This window comes from Palaemon carinicauda, unplaced genomic scaffold, assembly GCF_036898095.1.
Source record: "Palaemon carinicauda isolate YSFRI2023 unplaced genomic scaffold, ASM3689809v2 scaffold64, whole genome shotgun sequence".
Classification (NCBI taxonomy): Eukaryota; Metazoa; Arthropoda; class Malacostraca; order Decapoda; family Palaemonidae; genus Palaemon; species Palaemon carinicauda.
This window is the reverse complement of record NW_027171916.1, coordinates 55580-68824: the sequence shown is the minus strand read 5'-3', so window position 1 is coordinate 68824 and position 13245 is coordinate 55580. Positions and strand designations below refer to the sequence as shown.

General features: G+C 37.9%; 1 long non-coding RNA gene across 1 annotated transcript in view; it reads left to right on the top strand.

The window, feature by feature from the left end:
* Nucleotides 1-11937, top strand: part of LOC137637302 (uncharacterized) — a 73624-nt gene extending 61687 nt beyond the window's left edge. The window contains exon 8 of the long non-coding RNA XR_011043538.1: nt 9985-11937. This is a non-coding gene — a long non-coding RNA (uncharacterized lncRNA). The remainder of the gene's footprint in view (nt 1-9984) is intronic.
* The last annotated feature ends 1308 nt before the right edge of the window (nt 11938-13245 follow it).

Genomic DNA, 13245 nt, shown 5'->3' with positions numbered 1-13245 from the left:
TAAATTCAACAGACAAAATTTGCTGGATAAATAGATATCGGTGCGTAAGGGTACCGAGAATTCTCCAATAATCGGGAAAACAATAGCCTTTAAATATACCCAACACCGTCAGTCCACATACAGTACTGAAAACACTTACTTCACACACAGTACCGAAAAATACTTAAACACTGAAAAAAAATCACAACACTAAAACACCAGTCGTCATATATAACCCAGCAAAAATAATCAAACTTAATACTAAAACATACGAGAACTTTATAGCAACCGCGACACTGACAAATGTCAACACAACTGCATTAATTAATTATGGGTCGTGAGCGTTGTCATCATAATCATCATCATCATACGTAGTCTTGTTCAACAGGCCAGGTCATCAACGCTTGGTCAATCCGACTGAGCAGTCTAACACAATTAATTACAGGCCAGGTCATCAACAATTATCCAAATCCAAGCAGTCGTGCCAAATTCCTTATTATAGCCAAGTCGTCATCAATTACTGTCACATTCAAAGAAAATCTCTCCAAAGGAGGAATCGCGGCCTGCCAAAATAAAAAAAACACTTATGAACACTCCTAACTAACTTAACTATCGCACCATAATCAAAGATAAACAATAAACTTTCTATCACTCATGAATGCACCTAACAAAAATAAATAAAAACAGTACTTACTCAGAATATAAAAAAAAGCTTCACAGCCGGCTTTCGAAGAGCAAAAAAAAACACAGCCGACTCCTTCTATCGTTCGATATCCAATGCTTTCGCCCAAGACATTCATCACCACCCTATCCTAGCTAAAAAAGTAAACAAACAACCTCAATTATACCAACAATCTTTCCAACTTCAAACCATCATTTGCTAATTACCCGTTTTCTTCGGCGCGCACCGCGGGGACACAAAACACGCACACACAAACGCACATACACACATACTCTCTCGCGCACGCGCGATCTAATAAAACGAAAGCAAATGAAATTCTCTCTCTCTCTCTCTGACGAAACTAAAGCAAATAAACACTCTTTCTTTCTTTCTCTCTCTCTCTCTCCCTGACAAAACTTAAATAAACACTCTCTCTCTCTCTCTCTCTCTCTCTCTCTCTCTCTCTCTCTCTCTCTCTCTCTCTCTCTCTCTCTCTCTCTCTCTCTCTCTCTCTCTCTCTGATTTGGCAAAAAAAAATTAAATTAAAATTAATCCTCCACATTCCTCCCCCCTTACTTTGCCAAATCCTCACACAACACTTACCTATTTTCTTATTACCCAGTCGCAGTCTGGAACAGGGCCTCGGCTTCGGGTAACTGGGCCTTCATATACCTGCACTCTCTCATTCACTTCTTCCATGTCGTTTTCATTCAACGTACTATTACTATTCCCGTCTATGCTCTGCTCGTCTAAGATATCATTCACTATTTCATCTACCTCAGTTTCATCTGGCCCGAAAATCCCACTAATTTCTGTCAACAATTCATCCATTACATCTAAACCATTTTCTACTTTAACAAAAGAATCATTCATACTGCTTATCATTCTCCTATCTTTCATTCTCGTGTCCGTCATACGTTCTCTTGCCTCATCTAACGAAAAACCACACACACTATAAGTATCATTCATACTCATCCAAGTTTCATCTGTATTAATACATTTATCTTCCATACTCACCTGTACATTTACACCCTTGTCCTGCTTATTCTGATTCCCGCCTACAACTACAAAATTTTCCCGTCTTTTACCCCCAGTAAAATTCTCAGACTTCTTTTTCCTTCCATACTCTACTAACACCAATTGCTTATCTTCTAAACCTAATGCCTCACACATACTCGGTTCATACTTGTTCGTTTTCAGCCATTTATTCATACCATTCTCCTGAATATATCTTGGTACCTCCTTCCATTTCCGCAACTGATTGTGGTGTGCCCTAACCTTTTCCACACTACCATCCACACTTACTTTACCTAAAACATAACTCAACCCACTAGAACCAACATCTAACACCTCATATGGACCTTCAAACTTATCACGTACCTTATTGACATTCATTCTTCCCTTTTCAATTACTTCTTTTAACACTTTCTCTCCCGCTTTGTAGCTTTCAAATCTCTCATTTGCTTTCTTCCAAACATCTCTATCATTCTCGGACACACTCAATCTCGGTCTTACTATCTTTTCAAAATTCAACACAAACTTACACGGAGACATACCAGTACTCTTGTGCACAGTCGCATTATACGCCCACAACGCACGTCCAACATATAAATCCCAATCATTATCACATGTACTCATCATCCGCAAAATTTCTGTCAAAGTTCTTACAGTCCTTTCAGCCAAACCATTCGCACTTGGCATATACGGAGTCGAATACACATGTTCAATGCCCCATTCTCTCAACATCTGCTCAAACTCCCATCCAACAAACTCCGGACCATTGTCACTTAACATTTTTGCAGGCTTACACACACTCATCGGCAACATCACTTGACTTACCATTCTCGCTACAGTCTCACTTCTTTTATTCTTGATGGGTACGGCATACGCAAACTTGCTCATATGATCGACCATGACAATCATTCCCACATGTCTTCTCGCAGTCACAGGCAACGAAACACAATCAATCACAAACATCTCAAATGGCTCTTTCATACGTAACCTCAAAATAGGCGGACTTGCATGCATGCTCTGATACTTTCCCTTCTGACAATCCTCACAAGTAGTCGCTACATCCCTACAAATTTGACTCAACCCAGGCGTAAACAACCTCTCTCGCATGCATTCCCACAATTTATTCTTCCCCATATGCCCATACCTGTCATGCACTACCATACACATACTTACAGCTGCATGCATTGGAAATACAGGAACATATATATCTTCATCCATTCCCCTATGCAAAAAATACACAATATTCTTACAAACAATAAATCTTTTAACAACTTTCTTATACGCTTCCAAATCACACGGCCATTCTTCCACCCTAATACCACTTAAAATACATTCACGTAATCGATTTATTTCGAAACATTCATCTTGCATTTCTTCCACCTCTTCTTTGCTTAACAAATCATCTTCACTCTTTACAATATCAATCATGCCAACAAAATTCGCCATGAATACACTATTATCCTCGATTACTATTACCTTACAGCCATTCTTTGAAAGCAAACCCTTACCAACATCAACTGACACATGGTGCAACCTCAAAAAATCTATTCCCATCAAAAAACAACTAGGCATTTCATTCTCTCCCATTACAATAAAATTATGTTCAACTTCCATACTCCCTAGTTTCACCTTCAACCTCACTTCTTCCCAAACAAGTAAACTTCCCTGACCTATTCCATGAATTCTCACACTCGTACACTGTCTTTTCACTTCCCAATTGTACCTCTCAATTTCCCTGATAACCGACTCATTTACTAATGACACTTGAGCACCCGTATCAATTAAACTACAATATTCATTCTCATTTATATTCACATACGTCATCATCCTTCCTTTTACACCATGCATACATACATTTACTCTCCTTTCAATTCTGTCACTCACTTCACCAATATGTTCATCATCATGTTCACTGTCCTCTATACCCCCATATCTTAGATTAAGGTCACTTGCACCATTATCCTTCTCACTCAACAATTTGCAACATTCCTCCTTACATTGAATCCTCAAAATATATTCCCTATCATTCTCCTTACATGCCCTATATTCCATCGGTCTATTCCATCCAAAATACAAATACACAGTTACACCATACAACCTACTTACCACCATTAATATCTTTGATAATACTTCCCCTTCTAGTACACTACTCTCCTCCTCATATACCATTTCTTTTGACACTTCATTCATCACCCTTCTTTTAAGCTCAGTTACACTACCTGGTATTTCCGTATTTAACCCCTCTTGTACTAACTTACTTAAACCCATTAGGATACACTTATATACCATATCTTGCCCTTCACAACTCTGCTCCACAACTAAACCTTCAGGCAACCTTTCAGAATTCAGATTACTCTCTTTATCTTCCATCCTCCCATGCATCCTCGACATCGCATCTGCTATCACATTCTTATTTCCCGGTACATATTCTAACCTAAAATCAAATTCATTCAAATCCTCTATGGTCCTAGCAACCCTTGCATTTACACACTCTTTCCTTATCATATACACTAGGGGCTGATGGTCAGTACGCACAATGAATTTTACACCATACAAAAATACTTTCAATGCTTTCACACAAAATCGTATTGCAGCCAATTCCCTGTCAATCGTCGAATACTTCCGCTCAGCTTTATTAAACGCTTTACTAACATACGCTATTACTCTCAATTGCTCTTCTCCATTTACTCTCTGCATTTGAACCAAACAACCACCCATACTAACCCCACTCGCATCCGTATACAACTCTAGCATACTCGCATTTTCACTGTAGTCTGGAAATGCCAAAGTGACGTCTTTCGCGGCCTCTTTCTTCAACCTTTCAAACGCTTCTATCATCCGATCATCCCATTTTAACTTCGTACTATTCCTTTTACCCGTCCATTCATTCAAAGGCTTCCCTATACCTGAACAATCTCTAACAAACTTGCGCCCAAACTCAACCAAACCAAGAAAACCTCGCAACTCACGCACAGTCCGGGGACGTGGAAATTCTCGCACCTTATTCACAAACTTGTCACTCTTCCTTATACCAGATTCACCCACTACATGCCCAAGAAATTCCACCTCCCTGGACAACCATGTACACTTCTCAAGCTTAATTTTCACACCAACTTCAATTAACCGCATCAACACTGCCTCAAGCAACCGCATATGTTCCTCAACAGTCTCGCTCGCAATCAGAATATCATCTATAAAAACAGTCACCTTCTGTCGATCGAAACCAGCCAATACAACATTCATCGCTCTTTGGAAGGCAGCAGGCGCATTAGCAAGACCAAAACTCAACCTTTTAAATTGAAAGTGACAATTTGTACTTGAAAATGCGGTAATGGGCCTGCTCCCCTCTGCCAGAGGCATCTGGTAATAGCCCCTCACCAAATCTAATTTAGTAAAAACTTTCATTCCATGCATCTTATAAACACAATCAGACACTACATTCATTGGAAAACGTTCTTTAACAGTCACCTCATTCACCTTCCTATAATCAATACACATACGTAAACTTCCATCAGGCTTTCGTACAGGGACAATAGGGCTATTCCAGGCACTCTCACTCCTTTCTATTACACCCATACGCTCTAATTTCTGACACTGCTCCTCTATCTCCTTGGCAATAGGCGGAGAAAAATGCCTGGGACGCTGATATATGGGGGTATCTTCACTGAGAACTATTTTAAATTCTGGCAGGTCTGAACCCCCACAATCATCGTCACCGAGACTCATAACTCTCCGCTTATCCCATAACATCTTAAGCAATCGTTCCCTTTCGACCTCACTTATACTCTCATCTAACTTAATTCTTCCTTTCAACGTATTGTAATCCCAATCGTCATCGTTCTTTACCTTACCAGCCATTACCTGTCTCGCCTTAACATATCTTCCATCCTCTACATTGATCAGTGTATACATACATCCCATGCAATCGCCCTCACGTATTCCACGTACTCTCTTCCTCCTAACACTCGGCAACAACCTTACATACACCTTGGGTTCCTGCATATTCATAACACCATCATATATATACGCACTCGTTTTCACCAAATTATCTGCTTCCATACCTTCCACTACATATTCATCCTTGTCACTATTTGAAATTCCCAGACTGCTCGGCCATGCAACTTTTACACTAATAACCTCACCTTTCTTACCCGATAACTTTACACTTTCCTTTGCTACCAACGGCACTCCCTTCCACACCTTCGTACTCACTCTGCCGTCTTCCTTTAAATAAAATTCCCCACAAATATTACCTTTAACCTTTATTTCAATCATATTCACACTTGGATGTACAATCATACCACATTTTTTCAAAAATTTATACCCAAGCAGTACGTCATATTTCTCATTCGCTCCCTCAACCACGTAAAAATCATTATCCTCCATCATCAGCCCCCCAATCATAACATTTTCCCGCAACTTCCCTTGCACAGGCATACGCAAATTACCAATACCTTTTACTTCACCCTTACATCCCTTAAATTCACAAACCTCTTTTACCTTATCATATGCATTCCTAAACATTAAATTGACACCACAACCAGTATCAATCAAACCAACCAACTCTACACCATTAAAAATCATTTTCACACTCATGCAATCATGTGCTCTTTCTCCCATCACATCTTCATGCAATAAACCCTCACGAACATGCATCACATTCACTCCCCACACACACGAGGACTCACCCAGCTGAACCCTCTGATTAATTAGTTTCCCGAACATCCTGGCTGACTTGATCCCTTATTCCTACAAACCCTAGCTACATGCCCATCTGCACCACATTCAGTACACTTACCCCGCGGCTCCTTGCACATTCTAGCATAATGACCATCCTTACCACAATTACCACAAATTACATTCATACGATTATTACGGCATCCACTCGCTATGTGTCCAGTCATACCACACCGATAACACTTAACCACTTTCTCTTTCTTACAGTCGCTAATACGATGCCCTGTCTCTCCACACCCGAAACATGCTCCTAATGCCCATCTACACTCGTTCTTTTTATGTCCTACCTTCCCACACCTATAACACCTCTCTTCACGGATACCACTACCTAACCTAACTTGCTGCGTACTAGCACTTCTATCTCTCCAAACTTGGTTTCCCTGTCTAAACCCGTCATTTCTCGGAATGGGTATTCCTACATTACTCACCCTAACACTTCTATCTACTACACTATCAGCTGCCCTCATTGGCCCTCTCATAACAGCATCTCTAAAACTACCAAATTCTGGCACACATTCCTCCATTCCAGTTCTTACACTCACAGATTTACTTTCTTTCATACACCTATCCAACTCGTAATCCTCAACTATCTCTAAAATATCATCCCAAGTCAATCTCTCTCTAGTCCACCTCATTTTCTCCTTCCGTTTCAAATTAATAAACTCACACACACTCTCTGGTACTGTACCCAAAAACTTCTTCATTAGTTCCTTATTTTCATTTATTCCTTCGTCCCCATACTTCTTTCTAGCCAATGTTTCTAACCGACATACATACATCGAGATTGCTTCACCCACCTTCATTCGTGCTTCATCAAAATCATTTTTTCGCTTATACCTAACACTACCTTTCATACGTTTTACCTGTTCAATTATCCTATTCTTTACACTTTCATACTCAACCTCTCCTACACTCATTATCACCCCATACATCGTCAACAAATATCCTGACAAAAATTCTCCCAACTCCCTAGCCCAAACTCTCTTACTATCCCCATACTTAGCCTGACAAAACTTTTCATATTCCCTAAAGAAGTCATATACATCCCTACTGCTATGTTCATTAAAACTTGCACACCTAGGAACCTCTCTCATAAACACTGTCTTACAAACTTCCTCTACTTCATTCTCACTACTATCTTCACTGTCTACTCCCTTCTTGTTGCCTTCTTCTTCATTTGAATACAATGAATCTAGTTCTACACTCAAAGTCCTATCTTTAACTACTCCCTTCTTACCCTTTTTCTTATTTACCACCTTCACCCAATCATGATCATCCTCACTCACACCCTGACCTTTCTTCTTTTCTTTCTTCACATTATCTTTACCTTTCTTCTCCTTCTTCCTATCACCCTTCGTTCCAATCTTACTATGTCTGGGCCCTTTACTTTCAATATCACTATCACTACCTTCCCCATTATCACTTACCCTATCCTCTTCCACCATCAACCCGTTACCAGAAGCAGAAGCCACTCCTCCGACTGCACCTTCACCCATGACTGTTTTCATCATCCCCATGACTTGCCCTATCATAGCTTCCATTCGTTTCTCATTTTCTCGCATCCTCATCTCAACACCCTCTTCCACTCTCTCTACAGTTCCCTGAAGTTCCCTAAGTTTCCTTTGCATCTCCTCATTCTCACTACTTAACCTCGCATTCTCCAACAACAACCTCTCCTCTCGCTCATTAGACAACCGCAATTCCTCCTTTAAAATATACAACTGTTCTTCCAGTTCTTCCATTTCGATACCATTAATATCTTGAATCTAATTCCTATTTACCCTTGTCCAACAGTCCAGTTTCAATCCCACCTTCGACAGTCCTTTACTTTCAGTCCCTGTTCGGGCGCCAAATTTATGTAGCGGGATGTCAACAAAAACAAACCCCCCACACCCTTAATCACTCTTACTTTCTCAATATCCCACAATACAAACTTTCCCCTGACTCTACTTCAAACTGGACTATTGCACGAAGGGAAAAACAAACAAAACATAACCTTAAAACTATATTTACCGCAACCGAAAACAAAATCACACATTAAATTCAACAGACAAAATTTGCTGGATAAATAGATATCGGTGCGTAAGGGTACCGAGAATTCTCCAATAATCGGGAAAACAATAGCCTTTAAATATACCCAACACCGTCAGTCCACATACAGTACTGAAAACACTTACTTCACACACAGTACCGAAAAATACTTAAACACTGAAAAAAAATCACAACACTAAAACACCAGTCGTCATATATAACCCAGCAAAAATAATCAAACTTAATACTAAAACATACGAGAACTTTATAGCAACCGCGACACTGACAAATGTCAACACAACTGCATTAATTAATTATGGGTCGTGAGCGTTGTCATCATAATCATCATCATCATACGTAGTCTTGTTCAACAGGCCAGGTCATCAACGCTTGGTCAATCCGACTGAGCAGTCTAACACAATTAATTACAGGCCAGGTCATCAACAATTATCCAAATCCAAGCAGTCGTGCCAAGTTCCTTATTATAGCCAAGTCGTCATCAATTACTGTCACATTCAAAGAAAATCTCTCCAAAGGAGGAATCGCGGCCTGCCAAAATAAAAAAAACACTTATGAACACTCCTAACTAACTTAACTATCGCACCATAATCAAAGATAAACAATAAACTTTCTATCACTCATGAATGCACCTAACAAAAATAAATAAAAACAGTACTTACTCAGAATATAAAAAAAAGCTTCACAGCCGGCTTTCGAAGAGCAAAAAAAATACACAGCCGACTCCTTCTATCGTTCGATATCCAATGCTTTCGCCCAAGACATTCATCACCACCCTATCCTAGCTAAAAAAAGTAAACAAACAACCTCAATTATACCAACAATCTTTCCAACTTCAAACAATCATTCGCTAATTACCCGTTTTCTTCGGCGCGCACCGCGGGGACACAAAACACGCACACACAAACGCACATACACACATACTCTCTCGCGCACGCGCGATCTAATAAAACGAAAGCAAATGAAATTCTCTCTCTCTCTCTCTGACGAAACTAAAGCAAATAAACACTCTTTCTTTCTTTCTCTCTCTCTCTCTCCCTGACAAAACTTAAATAAACACTCTCTCTCTCTCTCTCTCTCTCTCTCTCTCTCTCTCTCTCTCTCTCTCTCTCTCTCTCTCTCTCTCCTGATTTGGCAAAAAAAAATTAAATTAAAATTAATCCTCCACATCATAACCAGGTTCATGCAATAATAATAATAATAATAATAATAATAATAATAATAATGATAATAATAACTTGATCACAGAGACTAGTATATCATGTTTTTATGATAATGTAATACTAAAAAAACTAACCTTCGAATTGCAAATTTGGCATCATTCTCCAGTTCAACATTTTTTATAACATTAAAAACTATATATAAATAACTTAAGAAAATCATTCTTTATTAATCACTGGAGACATAAAAAATCAAAACCTTTTACCTCTTTATACGAGGATCCTAATCATATGCTTGAGGTCTGGTTAGTGGTTATGGCTACTCATCTTTGTCATAATACCTGGTAATACATGACACAATTAACTTGTTTCTTTACTCCACAGAGAATCATTTGAGGAAAAAACTGCAGTGGAAAAAGTGGTGATAAGAAAATTGCAATTTATATCTCAAGATCCCAAGAAAATTCGGAAGATTCCGCATAAATGAAGATTGCATCAAGATAAAAATCGAACATTGTCTCTAGCAAATTTTTTTTTTCTAAAATGTCTGTCCAAATGTGCATTTTAGGCTATAATACGGAATCCTCCTGTGTTATTGCTAGCAGGATTACTATAGAATTAAGATTTAAGCAGCTTTCTAGTACTGTATTAGTTTATTAGAGCCATAAATTATGGGATAAAATAGTTCATTAAGCTTCAATAGACTTGATAAACATAACATCTAGTATCAGCCAGTCTTAAGAACTGTATCAAGATAATTTTATCCAAACTAGTCTGCTAGATATCAGGTATATTGGCCATTTGAAGATGCATAACTATTCAAAAGTGATATGTGGAATTAGGTAATATAGTTCATTCAGTGTTAGTTTTAAGCTGTAGAAAATCAGAAGCTATCTGATGTAGATTCAATGTATATGCAATTATCACTAGCAAATTATTTAGACCAGTAAGGTAACTTACATAATTGACGGTAGTTTTCCTGCAGTTTACGTACATAATAATAACACTTTTTGTAATAGTCACGGAGAATAGTTTTAATTTTTTGCAAAAATTTCTTTGCGAAGGTTAGGGATAATAGTGTGACATAGAACCAGTCAGGCCAAAGTTAAGTTGCCTAGCTAAGTTTTGGCAAAATGAATGATAATTGCAAATAGTTTTACGTTTTCATATAGTTGAACTGGCTTTGAAATGATAGGTATTTTTAGTTAGGGCATTCACGGCAAATAATCAGTTATGGCAACGCTTTAAATAATTTTGAGCTGCTTCATTTGTAATGGGCCTTGTCAAAATTCAGTTTGATACAAGCGACACATCAGACTGTAAATCTTAGTTACAATCCCTGATGGGAAACATTCAAGAGATTTTAGGGACTAGTGGATAAATTTGCCATAATTTTCAAGCATAAGATAGTTTACGTAGGTTAGTTTTAAGTTTGCCATGAAAATTTTGCATCTTGCTTAAACTTTGTGTACTGTTAAGAATAGTATAAAAAGCATTATTATCATGGCTTCTCGTCATATTTCAAGACACTGTGGGTGCGTGGATGTATGTTCCAGACTGAAAATGTTTCTTTAAGTAAGTTTGGTAAATTTGGGTATAAAAGGTACGAACCCTTGAGCAACCTTGACTGAAATGGTCAACTGACAAAGGCACGTTTGGTAAGCAGGGTATAAATTAGGAAATCCTCTTAATAGTGCATATTTAAAGGGTGTTTGGTATGTTGATAATCATAGTGAAAACTCAAAGATTTTACCCTTACAATTGAGTTTCAGTACTGTGTGTGAATTACCTAGGCACAAATTGAGAGTGCTGCTGCTTAACCCTTCAACCCCCAGGCTATTTGGAAATTTCCAACCCTTAACTCCCAAGGGGTTATTTTTTTCCCAGCACATTTTGCAGTATATATTTTTTAAATTGCTCTAACAGCCTTAATTTTTGTCGTAGAGAGGTCAGGTTGGTCTCATTCTCTTGGAAAATGCCTGAATTTTTTCAAAAAATTATCAAAAATATGAAAAAAAATAATTTTTATAGCATTTTTTTGCAAGGACGTACCGGTACGTCCATGGGGGTAAAGGGATGGCTTTTGTGAAACGTACCAGTACGTCCTTTGGGGGTAAAAGGGATAATAGCAGTATTTTACCACTGTTTAATTGAAGTTGCTATTAGATAGATGCCTTAAATTGTAGAGGATATCACACAGGAATTAATAAGCAACTAGATTTAAAATGCTTATTTTAGTGTAATTCATTTTTGACGATAGTTTTAACTACTCAGTTTAGCAACTAATTCAAAATCAGAGAAAGTTTGAGGAAATTTAAAAGTAGATGACTATGTCTTGGATATCTACAAAAATAGATAAGTATGTTCTAGTTAATATTACATTGATACATTTTGCTTTTTAAGAATCTTAGAAGCTTATTATTATTATTATTTTTTTTTTTTGCAAAAGTATTATATATTTTACAGGCTTTTGTTTTAAAAATAAAACTCATTATTTTTACACTTGCCAAACTAATTAAGTAATTGGTTTTTAATGATCTTCAATATCTTATGAAGTAAGTAAGTAGCTATTTGAATGGCAGAGGCAGGGGACTGTGTGTGTGTGTGTGTGTCTGTGTGTGTGTGTGTGTGTGTGATCAGCGCCCAATACCAGTCTCCACCCAAGCTAGGAATAGGGAGGCCAGGCTATGGCTGCTGATGACTCGGCAGGTAGATCTACAGGCTCCCACAAATACCCTTCCTTAGCTCACAAGGATGGTGAGCTTGCAAACACTACAAGAGACTATCAAGCTTAAGCTGGTCTAGAACCCCAGTCCAATAGATCGTCAGGCAGGGACATTTTTGATAGGCTACCAGTAGTGATATTTCAAGTATCTATTCGAAGTAATACCAAATATGATGCATTTCATTTTAGGGATAAAATCATCTCTTGCAGTGTTTTGGAGTTAGGTTTTGACGGCTTGAGAAATTACCTTCTGTTATTTCTCATAGGGAGCGTAAATTCTAGTTTCCAACGCCACAGTGTCTTGACATATGGAGGTTTTTTTTTTAGGTTAAGGTATATATATATACATATTTTTTCTGTGAATATTAATGTGCTTCACATAATTCCCATCAAACCTAATCAAGTTTCTTTTTATTGAGTTAAAAACTTTTTAATTCAAATAATGGGAATATTTTGTAATACCATATATTGATTTTTTTGTACAAGGACTTCTGAATTTCAACTCGAGTTCTCAACAGATCATTTTATAAGCTTTTGAGTTTGTTCTGCTCAGTTCTCATCAAATCTCCAGATCTAGTGGGAATATGTCTAGTGTTCCTATAGTGGGAATATGTCTAGTGTTTCCATAGTGGGATTATATCTAGCATTTCCATAGTGGGATTATATCTAGCATTTCCATAGTGGGAATATGTCTAGTGTTTCCATATTGGGAATATGTCTAGTGTTTCTATAGTGGGAATAATGTATGTCTAGTGTTTTCATAGTGGGATTAGTTATGTCTAGTGTTTCTATATTGGGATTATATCTAGTGTTTCTATGGGATTATGTCTAGTATATCCATAATGGGATTATATCTAGTGTTTCCATAATGGGATTAAATCTAGTGTTTCCATAATGGGATTATGTCTAGGGTTTCCATA